At 50.8% G+C, this 17,579-nt stretch overlaps 1 long non-coding RNA gene across 1 annotated transcript; it reads right to left on the bottom strand.

Moving 5' to 3' along the window:
- Window positions 1-1,437: 1,437 nt before the first annotated feature.
- On the bottom strand, window positions 1,438-17,292 carry LOC126635608 (uncharacterized). The gene is made up of 5 exons (XR_007627754.1): window positions 17,091-17,292; window positions 16,347-16,450; window positions 16,036-16,208; window positions 2,051-2,169; window positions 1,438-1,692 (listed from the first exon to the last, which is right to left on the bottom strand). It is a non-coding gene; the product is annotated as an uncharacterized LOC126635608 (long non-coding RNA).
- Between the last annotated feature and the right edge of the window lie 287 nt (window positions 17,293-17,579).

The raw sequence follows: 17,579 nt of genomic DNA, 5'->3' as shown, positions 1-17,579 counted from the left end.
GGGAGGTGGGAGGTGTCTCTTGGGAGTGAAGGGTTGGGAGCTTCAGACTCCATACACAGGAGCAGCAGCCCTGGAGCACAAAGCACTCAAAGTCAGGGCTGGAAAAAAAAAAACAAAACAACCCAACAAAAAAAACACAGAAAAGATTTCTGGGCAGAGCACGGAGCCACCCTGCCTTTGCACCCCACTGAACCTGCAAAACCCAGTCCCAAAAGCTGCAAATCTCTCCCAGAAGCCTTGTGCATCCTCTGACAATTTAGCCCTGCCCTGGGAAAGCAGAGTTTGAGCTCCCATCCTATCTGTTTGTTTGTCATCCCTCCCGCTTCAAAGCGAAGCCCACATTTCCATTCGTCAAACGCAACATGCAAATTCAGAAGGAATGAAAGGAAGAGGTGGGCTGGTGGCAGATACACGGAGCTGCCACTGAGCGCAGCCGGTTCACGCTTCATTAGCATCCTCTCTCACCAAGCTGCGAGCACAGCCCTGCAGTCTGGCTACGCACAGACAGGGAGGGAGGAAAGGAGGCACATTTTCCATTTGGAGCCCGTCTCCCCCCTTCCCTAACCCACATGGAGGCTTCCTTGGGCTCAAAGGTGCACACTTGTGCTCCAGCATCTCCCGCACTAGTTAAATATACCTTCAGGCAAACGTCAGGAGCGAGCCCAGTTTGAAACTTAACTGCGTTGTCAGGATGACAAGTGCTCTGCCAGGCTGTTAAAGTCTCTGCTGCCCTTCCTGTGTCTGTTCCCCCTCCCCTTCTGCTCATTAGAAGTTCCCTTGATAAACCAAGCCTGGGTATTTTTTTTTTTTTTAATCATTTCAATGTTTTCTTAACTTCAAAACATCAACAGCTGCAGGACTGAAGGAAGAAGAATGATGTTTTACACTGATCCAGACAGAGACTCAGGCGGCTGTGATACAGCACGGTGGGTTCATGGACAGAGAAGAGTCCCAGGGTGTTGTACTGGTGTGGCCACCAGCAGGAGCCCAGCCTGGAGGTCTCAGTCCCCAACATGGGCTGGCTGCTGCTGGCTCACCCCAGCCTGGCCGTCCTGCCAAAGGAGCTGGGAGCCAGTCATCTCCTCAGTTTTCTCCGTTCTTCACCTCCAGTGTGATCTTCAAAGCCCCCACTTTCTGTCCTCTACACAACAACCTTCATAACCCCAACCTGTGTCTGTGCAGAGCTGGAGTCAAGGATGGACCCAGAGTCTGGATGACACTCATGAGCATCACCAGCACAAAGCCAAAAGTCCTGATGAAGGAGCCCACAACTCAGGCTCAAAGACAGGCACCTGGAGGCCCAAAACACAGGGTAGGGACAGAGCCCAGCAGCCAACAGCTCGGTGACAACTGATCCCAGCATGGGACTGCTGCGACCCACAGGACAATGTGTCTCTCCATCCTCAGTGTTTCCCCTTTACCCTCAGTAAATTCTGCTCATGGCAGCTCCTCCCCACAGGGCCCCACCAAACCTCAGGGCAAGGGGTGTCAGACCCTTACTCCTTCCTCCAGCAATGGCCCGGAGTCTTCCTCACAGGGAGAGGCATGGAGGGTCAGCTCTGTTCTTGGCTCTCTGCAGGGCAGACAGCAGGGGATGATTACCAGTTTGGCTTTCTCCTTCCTGGCCAGCTTCTCAGCCTTCCATGCCTCCAGGTCCTCAGATTTCTGCTCTTGATTGCTGGATCTTTCAAGCTGATCAGTTAAGGATGGAATTAAATGGTTTTGAGAAGCAGAAACCAAACTCCCGTTGAAAACAAGCAGATGCACCGAACCTTCCCACAGGCCTTTTCTATTGCATCCTTCTGCCTGGGTTCCTCAAGGCAACAAAATAACTCCTTTTCCCTGTTAGATGTTCTGGAAAGCACCTTGACAAGCAGCCCATCCCCTGGAAGAGCTTGCTTTAAGTCTTGGCCAAGCCATGGAATCAAAACAGCTTGAGAGGGCAGATGAACTCTTCTCTTGCCTTCTTTGACTTCAGTGGCTTTCACAGCACCTCCAAGCAGCAGCACATCCTGCAGCTGCAGCTGCATGGCCATGGGAGTCTCCTTACCTCACCTGGGCTTTTCCAGCGTGATAATCCGTTCTCCAGGGCGGGCTCCCACTCCTTCCATGAGCACACACAGCATCTGGCGCTGGGCCTTTAGCCTGCACAGGGGCTTCTTGGTAGCACTGACAAATAAATAACCGTGATTAGCTCCTCTAAACGAGCATTCCCATCTACTAATAAACATCGTAAAAAAAGGAGAAATGAGCCTTAATTCACTTTTATTGTCACAACTGACATGTTGCAAGATCTTAATTGGACTGAAAAGAGCTTCCAGTAAGGAGATGCTGTTTAACTAACTCATTAGCAGCAGCCTGACAGAGAAGGATGCTCCAGTTTTTAGGAGGTGAAAAGAAAAAACTGATCCCACTGATTCCCCCACCTGCCCATGCCCCAGACAGCCCCAGGAAGGGATACACTGAAGAGTCTTTTCTCTGCCTCAGGCACACAGCAGTGTGTAGCACACACGCAAACATCTGCCCTGTGTTCCCTTCCACCAATCAATAACGACCCCAAAAAGGCAGCTACCCTCAAATTGAAATTATTTTTGTAGGCTGTGCTTCATCTCTTCTCCAGCATCATTTCCACCCCAGGGTCCTTGCAAGGTCTTGGGAAGGAAGGCAAGGATTGTAGCTTCTCACTTGTCTCCTCAAAAAGCAGAGGGACTGCTTTGCCTCTCATACGAAAAGAAAAATTAACCCAGAGACTGACAAAATGCCACCCCCAACAAGGCAAACTTTCCAGCAAATTCTGCAAGCCCAGGGCTGGAATGGGAAATGCTGTGTGGATGTCACACCCAGGATCAGCAGCACCCGAGCATCTCTGCCTCGGACAGACAGACAGCTCTGTGCCAGTTGTTCCACCCAGCAGATCTGGAGCAGCGCCTGGCTGGTTTACTCCAGCTCTCTCTGTCCCAATGCAGATAAATTTAGTTTTCTGCTCTCGCTGCCTGGGGAAGAGCAGGGAGGGGGAGCTGACATCTTTCAAATGAGACCTTAAAAATAAGCTGTCTGCACGTCTGGACGTTGAAGAATCTGAGGCAGAGCTTTGTCTGGATAAAAGAGCTCATTCCAGCCCCCTAACCAGGATGTACCCTAACCAGACTGCCACCCACCCACAAACAGCTGCAGTCATGACTGGCATTTCTTGCTGTGCCCAGGGTGCTCTGGGGGTGCCACCACACCGTGTGTCGCATACACATGTGGTGACAGCCCCTGCTCCTCATTTCTTAAGCTCTTCACAGAGATCTGGAGGACAGGAGCCAGAGCAGAATCGGGAATAAAACTCCAGATTGTCCATTTTCCACAACTGTCACCCACTCCAGTCACTAGCCCGGCTTCCCTTCCAGCAAGACGCTTGCTTTCCCTGGGGCTCAAAGCTGCTCTGTAAAGGCAAGTAAGCATTTGATAAAGAAAATAACAGGATGAATAAACCCATGTGTTTGTACAAGAAAGCTTTTGCTCTGATCTTTAGTGCTGCAGTATGTTTTGACCTACTATTGCAAGACTCAGCTACATCTTCCCTCCTTCCAAACGTGACAGAAGGCAAAGAGGAAGCCGCGGCTGATGCCGCAGAGCCCTGTGCTGGGATTCCAGCTGACAAACAGCCTCGGCAGAGCTGCCCACACACACACACACGGATTAAAACCCACACCCTCCACTCTCCTGTCACCTGCAGGAGGAAGAGCACAGGGACATACACATATATACACACACATATGGGCCTGATTCTCCGCCCAGACACTCCGTGAGACACCGGGAGCCTCCAACAGGTTTGTACGCGAGGAGAAACACACCCACGAGATGGTATAGTTTGTAGTGAGGGCTGACATTTACCAGCTACCACAAAAATCCTGCATTACCAAGAACAAAACTTACAGGCAGAACCACCTCTGCTTGGCCAGGGCAGTTTTATGGCAGGGTGGATGTGGACACAGGCTCCAAATGGTCCCAGCAGCCACGGACCTGCCAGCCACCCAACACATGAGGAGCTGAGGCTCAGTTTGCAAATGGCATCCGCTCTTGTGTGGCATCCAAAGGGAGGATCAATGATTCTAAGTGGCCTTCGTTGTACAGCCTCTCCAGGCTGTCTGGCTACTACACAACCCCCTTGGCTTATCAGCTCTTTGTTGATACAGAGGGAGAAGGGGCACTTAGCACCACTATCAGAGGCTTGCAGAGTGATGAAGATCCCAAAAAGCACTAACAGACTCCTGGGATCTCACCCAGGACAGGATTTCAACTCAGAGGTTTGTTCCAGAGAGCTTTAGCACCAGCTCCTCTTCAGCACAGCCAAGCTCTGAGCCACACACAGACTGAGTGCATTTTGCAGTGGACTCCAAACCCTCGCTGGACATGCCTCATCTGATTTACTATTGCTGCCAAGGAAAGTGGATTTATTCCCAAATTTAGCAGCTGCCAAATCAATGTGAGAGTGTTCACAGGGGGATTTGCCACAAGCTTCTGTTAAGCCAGGGTAGGACTTGCACACTGAACAGCCCTTCCCTCGGGAGGCACCAAGCCCACAGCAAGCAGTGGCCTTGCTCCATCACGGCACTAGTTGCTCATTAGGTATCTCAGTCCTGCCTAAATCCAGTGGTGATCCTCTTCAGAACTGGTCCCTCACCTCTCACAGCTGACACAGTGACAGGAGACAAAGAGCTGACATGGAAAAGAGGACTTCTAAACTTCAACCCCAGCTTGGCATGCAGGGCGCATGGCAGCGGGTTTATTTGTCAGCAAACAAGTCTCCTTTCTTCCAATCAACTCTAAGGCAATAAGAAGTGGGCTTCAACATGGCATAAATCTGCCAGCAGCATATCAAGGCTCCGGAACACCAAGGGCACAGACAATTGTCCAGTGGAAAAGAAAAAAAAAAAGGTCAGAGCAGTAACTCTTGCAGTGTTTGTTCCACAAACAGAGAAGGTTTACACAGCCTTTTCTGGGCAATTATTGGGCAGGAAATAAATCTCTACAGAAACTCATCATCTTCTCCCGCTCTTTGCAGCTGACTGTCTCTGCCTCGCGCCCCTAAGCGATGTCCCCAAAATGCTTTGCAACAAGATGTCACTTACACAACCCAAGGCTGAGCCCCCAGAGCCGGTGCAGAACTGTATTAAATTTAATAGCATTGCTCCAGGTAATCTATGACCGCTTATAATCAATTGGCCATGCCCGCTGCAGCATGACTGGAGCCATTTTCCCAGGCTGCAGGTGCAGGACTGGCGGAGAAATCTTCTGCATAGGCTGGAGCAGGGAGTGAGCTCTCCCATGGCCTGGAGTGCACGGAGAGGCTGAGACAGGCAGCTCCTGGAAAGCCAGGGTCTAAAGTCTCCTGGATTGGAGAGCCCTGGCAGAGGCATGCCAACTCCAAAGAGACTTATCCATGCTGGGGGAAAAGCAAGGAGGAGCCAGCCTCTCTCCTTTGGCATCAATTCAAGGAGGCAAGAAAAGGATCACTGTCTGGTTTATACAGAGGGAAATGATGCACAGGGAGATAGGAATGATTTCTCCTCTGCTGTGGCAGAGCTAGGAAACGATCAGCATCTCCTGTAGCTCCTGAAACCCCGTACCCATTCCACACTCTGCAGCACCAGAATCATTCCACTGCTCAGGACCAGCTCTAGTGCTGGCAAAGAGAAGCATGAGCAGCCCTGGGTGAGGAGCCAGGCTGGGGGAGCCAGGCCTGGCAGGCACAGGGGAAAGGGAAGGGATAGAGAGCAAGAGGAGAGCTTCAGGAGCAGGGCTTGCTACTCCCACCCTTGCCATGCAGGTAGGAAACACTGTGACACACATCTCAACACTTCCCTTGGCTGAAGCAGTAGGAATCAGCTCAAACCACCATGAAGCTGAAGAGGAGATGGCCTCAGATCCCAGGTCAGCTGTTACCACCACACCAGTGCAAGCAAGATCTGGGTCCAGCCTCTATTTCTGGTCTACAAACCAAACCTAGTCCTCACAAGGTGAGGGTATACATGGATTCATAAAACTCCAGGGAGCCACAGCACGTACAAACAGGTGGCCTGATCTCTTGCTCAGACCTTTCCTGAGTATGGTTCTTGCCTTCCACCCTGCTTGGCTCTCCAGGGAACCTTGGCAAGGGGCTGGATTTTGTTGCCAGCTCCCAGGAAGGGGTGTAAGAGGGGAGAGTTACAAGATTCCAGTCTACATGTGCTGCATTTCACAGTGCCCAGAGGCAGGAAGACATCCCTGGCTCTCTTTTCCTCTCCTTGACCACAAGTGGGTTGAATCCACGATAAAATGTGGTCAGGAGAAGCCAAGTGAGCTCAGTCCCAAGCTTGAAGCAAGGCTGTCAGTGCAGCCAGTGAGGGACAGCAGCCTTCTGGCTCCCTCCATCCTTTCTCCCTTGACACTGATGGACAAGGAAAGTACCTGTCACATTGGCATCCCAGAGAGAAGATAAATGCAGGCCCTGAGGCATGGTGTCCATCCAGCATCACGGCAGAAGCCCTGGGAAAGGAGGAGGGTACTAAGCCCAGCATCCCCCTCACTCAGGCACTGAGCAGTGCTCGTTACAGGGAGGAAGGAGGTAGCAAGTGACAGCTCCAAGTGTACAGGAGCAATTACAGTCCTTTCTCCAGCAACATTTTCCTTCCCTAAGCTCCCAGCTCTCCTCCAGCCAAAGACAAGGCCCTGTTTCCACACGCTGGGAGGAGCAGGCTTTTCTGTCAGCATCCCCAAGCACACATGGGAAACCAGCTGAGCATCAACAACACTAAGCCCTTTACCAGCAGCTCCCAGTCACACCAAGGGACTCCCATCACCTCCAAAACCCCTGGTACCTCCCAGACCAACAGGCAGTTTTCCAAATGATCAAGCCCAAGCCAATTTCATCACGTGGAGGGGAAGGACAGCCAGACAACTACTGTCCAGCCTGCTAGAACTGGTCCCCTGAGGTCACAAAATCCCAGCCACTTTCACTGAGGAAGCGATAAGAGGCAGTGGGGTGCTAAGCTGTCCACTTCAGCTTGGAGTTAATCTCGGAGCTTCTCCAAAGTCTGGCACGAAAGGGAACGGTAGAGCTCGCCTGAGAAGCAGCTGCTGGCCTCCTGAACAGAAACATTGCCATCTAGAGGCCCCTTGCCTTGCCTGTGGAAGGGCTGGGGAGAACCTGGGAGGAATTTCCATGCTCCCCAGGCACCTGTACAGGAGAAGAGAGCTGCTAGCAGGGACAGGAAACCTGAGGTTTGGGAGCACACCATGGGCCAGACTCCACGAGATTTCAATCATCATTGCTTAGAGAGCTTTAAGGGATGTTGAAACACTCAGGTCTTTCTTTTCTCCTTAGGAGAACCTGGCCAGAGCATAGGCAACAGTCATTCCTCCTGCTTTAGGGTGTTTGAAGGCTTGTCTTGCCCTTGGCAACCCACTTGGAGAGGTGTGAGCTGGGGAATCTTCCCTACACCCTTCACCCATGGGCAGACCATCCTGAGGTGACCAAGATGTCCTGTGGGGAGACATCACTGCAGAGCCTGTGAAATGGAGATGAGTGTGAAAGAACCTGGCTCAGCACTTCGAATCAGGCCCGTACTCCACAGAAACACATTCTCCAGAACGTTTTTTGGCCCACATTCCTCTCCAAGTTCGACAGCCTCTCACATGCTGTCTCTATCACACGAGACCAGAGGGGCACATCAACCAGCACCTCCTCATCAGCAGAGAGAGGCAGGTTCTCCAGAGGAACACTGTTCAGGCAGCAAACACCTGGGGCACTTGCAGGGCTGCCCACAGTGTCCTCCACTGGTGTGTTCAGTGCTGCAGAAATCACATTTATCCCAATGCAGGAGGAAGGGGGAAAGCACAGCAGCCTCTGTCCTTTCCAATGACACATTAACCAGCAGCCAAGGCCCAGCATTGCTCCTGTAGCTGAGGTGGTGGCCACAACAGCAGGGGCAAGCTGGACAAGAAGCTGGGTGGACCACGGGTGAGAGAATGCACCAGAGAATTCTGCTGAGGTCAAAGGTAACATCCTCATTTCAGGTAAACTGAAGCTGGCCCACTGAATTCATCAGTTGCAGATTGGATTGTACCAGCAAAGAACAAGAGCTGGAGCATGCAGCCTCCAAGCTGAAGAAACCTCTCAGCTCCACAGAGCAGCCTGAGAGCAAGATGCGGATCTCTGGCACTTCACCTGCTGGTCTCACCCTCCAAAATCCCCAGCAACAGCAAGGTCTGTGCCACTACACAGTCACTGTCACAGCCAGAGTGTGCCTGGACCCCTCTAATTCTGCCCCACAGTGAGTAGGATCCACCACTGCAGTGGTGTGACACATTCCAGTGCTCCCTCCACTTTTGCAAGCTCACCTGGGAGCATCAAGCACATCCTCAAATCCAGACCAGTGCTTAGTCGGGAAGCTTTTGTCAGCAAAGATTAATTTCTGTGGTTTGCAGGTTTCTACCTGAGCTACCTCGGAGCTTGAGCTCTCTGGGGAGGAAAAGAAAAGATAATAAAATCCCCTGAATGCATTGATCAGAAAGAAAGTCTCACTGGGTATCCTGCAGTCCTCTCATGTTTTTAAACTGGTGAATCACTGGAACTACGGAAGAAAAGAAAAATCGCCCAGCCTGAGCCCTGGAAATCTCATCTGGGGAGGTGAGCAACCAGAAAAACACACTTGAGCATGGGTTTTGAAAAGAAACCACTCTTCAGCCTTAATTAGGGCTGGTCCAGGCCAGGCAGCCATTAAGGTGCCTGTGCAGGGAGCCGTGGTTAGTAACGGATGAGCAAGAAAGACACACCGGGACTGAAGCAACCAGCACCTTCGAGGACTGACAGAGGGGAGGCTTCTTGGCGGCTTTCTCTTCCTCTCCTCCACGGTCAGCAGGCTGGTGATGGATGTCTGAGTGCCAGCCCTCCCCTCCCACAGCACATCATTCGATTTGCCGCAGACGCGGGGCTGGAGGTCCCCGGCAGCGCTCGGCGTGCCAGGAGAGGTCACCGTCTCTTTGAATAACGTCTTCGTGGAGTGCCAAGAAGTGACATCAAGCTTTGCCCCTTGCCATCCCCCTGGCATGCCAGGGATGCTAGTGAGAGTAGGGGTTAGAGGAGGCGCGTTCCCCGCCGTCTCCAGCTGCCCATCCTTGATTTATACCTGCTGTGTCAGACGGGCATTTACAGACCTTGGCGAGGCTGCACTCGCTGCCTCCCGGCACCGGCAGCACGGCTGGCGGAGATGGGTGGGGAGATTGGTCTGCTCCATGCCAGCCCAAGACCTCCTCCATGTCCCCTGCACGAAGGAGTGCTAATCCTTTTTCCCTTCCCCTGCCAGCACTGCTAGGCTTGGCCCAGGGGAGATTATTTGTATTATTTTATCATTTGTTTGCATGCCAGTGTTTAACAGGAGTGTCTCCTGGAGTGAGACCATGCAAGAGACCATGTTAGATGACCCAAAACGTTCAAAAGATTTGCTGCTGAGGTACTGAGACAACCTGTGAGCCAGCAACACACTGGCACAAGAGACACAGAGCACATGAAAGGCACTTGCATTCCTGCCTTCCTTTCCCAAAACTTCCCTCTCCATCCCAGTGCAGACTTGCAAGCCTGTCTTCTGCTCTCTGACCCCGCTTTGACAGGCACAGCTGGTCCACGGATCAGCAGATCAGACAAACAAGTGATGGCACGTGGCTCACCGAGCCGGGGAGGAACAGCCAAAAGACATAAGAGAGAGACCCAGCACAGGGAGAGCACGGAGGGAGCCAGCACTGTGAGCAAGGGCCCCTGACCCCGGGTCGAGCGTGGGAAGCATTTGCACTTTCAAGTTACTAAATGGCCTTACTTTAAAACAACCCTGAATATCTCATAACAGGACAGAGTCTACAGCTGTGTTTTCTCCCTCTTCCCCTCCAAATCCCACTTTTGCTGCTGCTCACCAGCTCAGACACGAACATATGTTGAGCAGCCACCTACAAACACCATGGACCTCTCTGGAGCCAGTCGATATTTAGGGTGGCATCTCTGTTGTCCTCTCCTTAGTGGCAAGACTCAGGGATGATGGGGGTGTGGTTTCAGGACATCAGTGCAAGGCTCTCAACCTGAAATTACACTGTCCCACCGCTGGGTCACTCACCACAAGATCTTCCACCACCGCAGCCAGCTGGGACCCTCGGCAGTTTTCAGCTGCAAAGTCAGCGTTCAGGCAGGGCTGCTGCTGCTCTCCCAGCCACGAGCTGTAGACTTAGAAACCAAACTGCAGGTAGGAGAGCTCCGGGGTGGGTGGAAAGGAGCGGGAGTGGGGGAAATGCTCATTTGTCCTCGGCAAAACAGCACAGCAGCCCCAGCAAACACTCGGCTTTGAGGGCAGAGGAAAGCACTGGCAGCTACAAATTACTAATCAATGTCGGGTAACAACAACAGCAGCTAATAACGAAGGGCTGATCAGCTTACTATAGCAGTAATTATTCCTGACACCAGCCCTCAGAAGGAGCATCCAGGCTTAGCACACTGTCTACCATGATGATAACCCGAGATAACTAGAGAAATTTTGTGCTGGAGAAAGGGAGGGGGGAGAGAAAAAACCCTCAGCAATTAGCAAGACTTGTGGTGCTAATTACACTGTGAATGGTGTGCAGAGCTAACTGAGCCTTCCCTGTGACACCTAGGAGGGATGAGGTGCCAGCACACCTTTCACAAAGCAGTGGTGACAAACGGTTCTGGCTCCTGGTTATTTTTGAGAACAACACAACTTGGTGCTTGGTACAAATCTTTTGCCATCAGAATTGCCTGGGGAAAAGCCTCTCACCTCCATAGTGTAAGAACAGCTCAGCTTCTCTTCACACCACTGGGTGGTACTGAGCCCACCTAACCCGGGCACAGAACCAGTTCAGGATGAGATATAGCCAGCACAAGACTAGAAATCTTAATTTACCATCGTGTCTAAGGTGTGTATCTTGAAAACATGCCACTCAGGATCCTGCAGTGATGACACTCTGCAGCAGCCCAGGCACAAAGACCCCCATCACTCCCAGCACAACTACTGAAGAGAAGTTTCCATCAGCATCCCTCCACCAGCACGGGAAGAACTATTGCAAGCCGGCAGGGGTAGCAGAGTGAATGTGTGAACACCTGTGTGCTTCCCCCGTGCGCTTCTTTCTCCCTGCTAGAACCGGTGACAAAAGAATCTCACAGCCCCCGAGGCTTGTGATCACACGTGTTCCTCACCCACCTCTCTCCAGGCGGGCGTAATTCAGTGCACGGTTTTCTCACACCCTTCATTCAAGGGGCCTGACAAATTGCTCTCTCAGCAACGGGTCTGTGCTTTACAGACGTGAGCTTCTCGGGGAGGCAGCTGCTCCAGGGTGCGGGTCACTGAGGTCATTGGCACATGGAATTGTGAGTTCTGTGAGTCCAGAGGTGAGTGAAGAGCCTGCAGCGTTGCTCCACACAGATAATGCAGTCACAGCAGCAGCAAGAGAGGCTGTAGACAGCTTAGACCTTGTCCTCCCAGGCACTTCCCCCTCCTTCAGGGCTCACAGGCTTTGGCACCTTAGATGGAATGGGAGCCTTACCTTGGCCACGGGATCTTTGCAGAGAGCCTGCACCCTGTCAGGAACACAAACCAGATTGGCAAGATCCAGGACTTCGAGAGCTGCTCATCATCACTGTTTTGTGGCCTGCAAACTTCCCAACACCTCCCAAAGGTGAGTCCTACCCCTCTTCCTCCCTGCAAGTCTGTGCCATCCCACCCTTCCCAACCCACTCACAAAACTGTGACACATCCCACGATCCTGACACAGGGCAGCATCAGGGGGACACAGCTACCAACCCTTGCACAAAAAAATCCTATTACAGCAGGGATCCTGATTCCAGCCTTTATTTACAGAAATTATTATTACAAAGGACCCTGAGGGAAATCACAATGCTGGGCTGTATATGCTGAATTCATCATCGCTAGGTAAGAAGCCTCATAGTGTTTTGAGACACACTGAGATGCAAATAACATCTGAGTTGTATGTCATGGAGTGGGGAGAAGAAGGGGAAAAAAACCAACCACAGCCTAAGCTGTCGCAGGAGGAGAGAAAGGGAATGGCATATGTATTTCTTTTGTCCAGCCCAAGGCAATTTCTATCTGCAAGGTGCACTAAATCCTTTGCACCGCTCGATTAAATTTACAGCTGACCTAAGCACAGATTGTTGTTCTGCCAAAAAAGAGCAGCCCAGCCTCAGCATTCTCCCAGGGCCAACGGCCATGGCCCCGTCCGGGCACGTGGGCAGCCCAAGGAGGGCGAGGAAGGGAAGGAGGAGGGAGATGCTGCAGGGCTGGAGCAGTTCAGAGCCACTAGCACGTGCGATATCACGAGCAGTGCCAGCACCGACACTGAACGCTGTGCTGGAGCATCTGCTTTCAGGTGAGGGAATACAGATGAGGAAGGGGAGCAGACCACCACTGCATCCTCCTGAGATGCCACATTTGGATGTGAGGGGAAAACCAAGGCATCAAGCATTCTAGGGGACCTTCCTGCCTGCAACTCATGCATATCCCAGCGATGCTCGAGCACCAACACGGTCCAGCAGTCAGAGCGTTGCCCCGTCACATACCTTGACTGGCTGAGAGGAGCAAAGAGGGAAAAGGACTGTGATGTCCAACAGGGAACAGATAAGTCTTCTTGGGGCAGATCAACCTGTCAGATTCATGCTGTTCAGGCATACTGAGACTTAGGAGGAGGAAGAGTAAGAATAGGCATTTGACCTTACACAAATCTCCTAAAATCTGCCACTGCAAAGAAAGTGAGGCATCAAGGAAGGGGAGGTGATCTATACAGTGAGGTGTCCTGACAACACTGCAGTCTGGGTACCATAACACCATCAGGGCTATAAATCTGAGAGCTGACACCAGACTGATTTTTTGGATCACACCAGGTACCATCCAAGTGATGCCCACCCCCTACAGAGAGACCTTCCACAGGAGAAAGGTCTTCACCCTGCAGATGCTTGGAACAAACAATAAATCATCACTTTGCTGTACAGAGCCAGAAATGTTGACCTTAATGTCATTTACACAGGCCAAGGACACCCTCACAGCACCTGAACTGCACACATTTTCAAATTATCTTTTTTTTCAGCCATTCCCATCCACCTAGAAATTAGACACTCCAAAGTATCTCCCCACGGTGAAGGTTCCGTGTCACATCATTATCAGAGGGAAGGCAGATCCTGACGGACAACAGGAAGGTCCCACCAGCTGGCACCAACAGGTGACCATGACATCCCCCAGCAGAGAACCAGGAGAAATGGTGTTGCTCAGGGACAGCCCAGGTGGGACTGGCACGTCACAGAAGGTGCAAGCTCAAATGCTAAACCAGACTTCCAGAAACTCTGGCTAGAACCAAACCACTCCTTCTTTGTGTCCTCAGCCAACTTGTCTCTCCTGCTGCTGTCTCCACCAGGAAGGGAGGCCGTGGTCTTCCTCACATCTATGGACTGCAGCCAAGGCAGCAGCCTGGACAGTGCAGAGTAACACAAGTGTTGGCCCCTGCAAAGCTGTTCATCAGTATTTCAAGGTGAATCTGACAACACAGCTGGTTTCCTAAGTGTTAAGAACATGCTTCATTCCAGCCTTTCATCTCAAGCAACACGCAGCGCCAAAGGGCAGCTTGCCAAAAGCAAAAAATCACATGCAGGACGAAAAGCATCACCCCTGGGAAATCTGCATCCAAGGAAGGCTGGAAACCTCCCCCCCAAATCTGACAGAATTCGAATCCCTTCCCTGCTGAGCCAGTCTCTTTCAATTTCTTCAGTAGATGCATTTCACGCCTCACCTGCAGAGCGACTGTTTCCTGGGGAAGGAGGAACCATGGAGAAGTTGGAGCACAGCATAAAGCCAAACCTGGATTGTGCCTCTCGGTTTTTAGTGCTTCCCCCCCCACTGAGGCGTGTTAGGAGTGAGATTTCAGAGAGCCCAGCAAATGTGTCTGTGCCTGAGCCCCCAGCCAGCAGCCCTGAGCTGGCAGGAACAATACAGCCTCTTCAGGAACCCGTCCTGCTTATTCTCTCCTCACAGCACAGTCAGAGGCTAAACTCGCCCTCCAACAACAGAGCTGTGGATGAGTCATCCTCGCTGTTGCCAGCTGGAATGATAAGGATGAAATGGCATCCCTTATCAACAATGAGGTGGCTGCAGGACCCCTGAGAGAGCCCAAAACTGGTACCAGGAAACAGCCCAGAACAGGGACATTCTCAAAAGCCCCAACCTTTTGTCCAACTCCTACACAAGCTCAGCGCTGCTTCAAAGCCTAAAACCAACTTACATTTATCTGCTTGCAGAGACAGCAACTGCCTCTTGCAACTGCCTAAGGAGGATTAAATATTGTGGGGCTCAATGATAATTTTAGCACCAAATTGCAGCAATTTTTTAATGTTTTCAAGCTGGGAGTCCTGCAGGGTCAACACAGGCGGACTCACAGACCACAATGGCTCAGACTAATCACAGCCAGCGCTTGGCTGGCTGCCTGGTTAAAGACCTGGATTACTCCAATGGGAAGCTGACCCTAATTTAAACTCAAGCCCATGTTTTACAGCTTCACACGGCAGCTGCCAGGCTCTACCTTACCTACCTTCTTTGTGACACAGGTCCTTCCTCACCCTTCTGGTGAGCCACCAAGGATCAGGATCGCTAGCAGGGTCTCATAACTGACAGGTGTCAGACAGCCAGTGAACCAGTGTGATACATTAAATAGCTGAGCAACTAAACCCGCTGGTTAAAATTACCTGCAGCAGAACATCAGTCCTTTGGGGAGGTCTCCCTAAGCCAGCCTATGTTAGTATTTATTAATAATAATACCTAATAATACTAACAATACATTTCCAGTCATACATTTTTCTCTCAAGATGCAAGAACAGGAAGCCCATTGCAGAGAAAGAGCCACACAATGCACTGAATAAGATATTTCAAGAGCACCTCCCTAGTTCTAAAAGCAGCCCCTAATGTAGCCCTTGGCCTGCAAGACAGGTGCCTGTATTCCTACAGCACATAGAACCCCGAAAAGTTATGACTCACCAGCATTTTCCCCCCTGGAATTTGAAGCATAACAACCTAGATGGTCATTATGGCCCCCTGAAGTCCAAACCATTCTAAGATTCACAGTGGAGTGGGTATGTGAGAGATCACCTCTTACCCAAATATATATAATTTTGGTTGACAGCTGTAATGGACATCAGAGCCTTGCTCTCAGTGGGATATTCATCTGGAGATCACCTCTGCTGGATCAGCTGTCTGACCGGAATATAAAGGCAGCCTTGGCACTGAGACTGGTGCTTCAGGGACTGAGAGCTGATGCCTTCCCAAATGGCCAAGTAAAGCAGATAAAGGAGCTGCAGGTTGATTTGATGATTTAATCAATAAGATAATTATATTAATTCAATAGTTTGATACTGAGCCACTTCCTTTCTGTTTGATTTAACTGCATTTTAGAATTTTCATGGCTGGGTTGATCAAATAAATAAAATGGCAAATTTTTGCTAATTAATTAATATCAGATGCATTTTCCTTAACTATGAATTGCAAGAGACCCAGAGGCAGGGAGTGCCATCACCCAGCAACCATGTTATGACAGCCATAGATTTGTATCCACAGTCCCCACACAAACAACTACCAGTGCCAAATGCATCCAAAATGCAGGACAACTGTACCACAAAGGGACCTGGCAAAGAACAGAGATGCTGGTGCACCCACTTCCTCTGAGTGTGGGCATCTACTCAATACAGAGGAGTCCAACCACATCTGGTAATGGAGTAAAGACAGCTTAGTATCTATTTACAGGGAAGAAGAGTAGAGTGTCTTCCCTCAGGAGGGTGGAAGAGTTTGAGGGTTCATTTTTTAGCCTTGTACCCTAAGGGAACTCCAGCTAGAGAAGCCAGTCAGCAGCAGCAGCACCACCCCTGCCCAAAGGCACAGTTACATGGTGAACCCCATCCCTACTATCAGTGCCCCAGAGAATGACTGTAAGAGGCTGGAACACCATAATAGGAACCTGTACCTTGTTAGACTGCAGGGAATCCCTCCCCAAGGCAGGGAGGAGATACCATGAGCCACTCTCCTCCTCACAAAGGTACTCCTCCTGTTGCTGGGCAGCCACGTTTGAGAAAGCAGACTGAAGATGCTGGGGAGACTGGTGCTGTGTGCAAGGATCCTTTTTTTTTCTGCCTTTCCCTGGGAAGGACAAAAAAAACACATTGGCACACCTTTGTCTGCAACTGTATCTATACAGTAATTCCCAGCGTTACCACAACCTCCTTTCAAGCTTGATTCTTTTTTCCTCCCTCTCTCTCCACTTGAAAATCCGCCAACCTCTGACACTGCCAGGAGAGTTGCAGTCAAGGCGATCGCGGGTCAGCCTTCTTCAAACAATTCCAGGGTCTTCTTGCCAGGTTCTTCTCTGGGTAATACCATCCCTCCAGCAAGGAAGAAAAGCCTCTAATTAAAAACACCTGGACAGCAACCCACCAGCTCCCACTCCTGCCCTGATCAATGAAGCTTGCTAATTAAAAGCAGTTGACCTGAGCAAAGAATGGCCTGGAGGAGATTAGCCCAAGGGAGACAAGATTTAAGAATTAAATTACTTGACCGGTCTGTTTCATTTTATTTTACAACCCCGGTTTTCCCTCCTCCCCTATGCAGGTAAATAGTGGCTTTGAGGACTCAGTCCCAATTTGTAAGAGCAAAGGAGCAGAAAACACGGTCCTGCTGCTTAATTCACTCTCAAACACCACAGGCTGAGTTCCTGGGGCTGTCGAAGCAGCTGCTCTGTCTGATCACCAGGTGACAACTGAAAAACGGCCTGGTGGCACCTAATTTCTCCAGTTTGATTAACTAGTCCCCTGCACGCTGTCACATCAACGGGACTGGGAACAAACATACCGGCAGTGCCTCAGACGCTTGCTCCAACTCCACAGCCAGGGTCTCGCTGATGTGTTTATCTCCTCCTGAAATCCCTGGGACGTTTATGCCCAGCAATCAAAGGAAGATGACTACCACCCAAAAGTAACAGTGCTCAGGTCAGTTCCCCATTATCTGGTTTGATCAGTGACTCACTGGCTTGAGCATCCCAGCACACAGGGATGTAAAGTAGGCAGGAATTCCTAAGGCAAGCCGGTAAGAAGCAAACACTCCTTGTCTCTTGTCTGGGGCCTTGCAGGATGCACTGGAATAGCAAGGAAGCTCTTTGGAGAGCTCTCACATTTAATTTTCAGGGTTTCTTTGGCCTGCTCACGTCAGTAGGCCACACAGGAGCTCAGCACCCTGTTAATAGGAGGCAAAGGAGAAGAATGTAAAGCTTTCTTGCTTCAGGAGAATTGGCTGGAAACACGAGTTTTTTCCCCACACAATCAGAAATTCCAGTGCAAACATGAAATATATTCTCCTTCAAACACCAGTATTCAAGGGCCTTCACCACAGGAGAACTTTAAGGGGATTTGCCCGGAGCATATACATTTGCACAGAGAGAAAGCATATTCTTGGGAGAAAACGAAAAGCTTCCTCACCAGACAGTTGGGATTTTGTGTATGTTCCACACACAATTTC

The sequence above is a fragment of the Myiozetetes cayanensis genome, unplaced genomic scaffold (assembly GCF_022539395.1).
Source record: "Myiozetetes cayanensis isolate MyiCay16 unplaced genomic scaffold, myiCay2020 scf12, whole genome shotgun sequence".
NCBI classification, from domain to species: Eukaryota; Metazoa; Chordata; class Aves; order Passeriformes; family Tyrannidae; genus Myiozetetes; species Myiozetetes cayanensis.
Note: the sequence above shows the minus strand (reverse complement) of the source record. Positions and strands in the feature narration are given on the sequence as shown.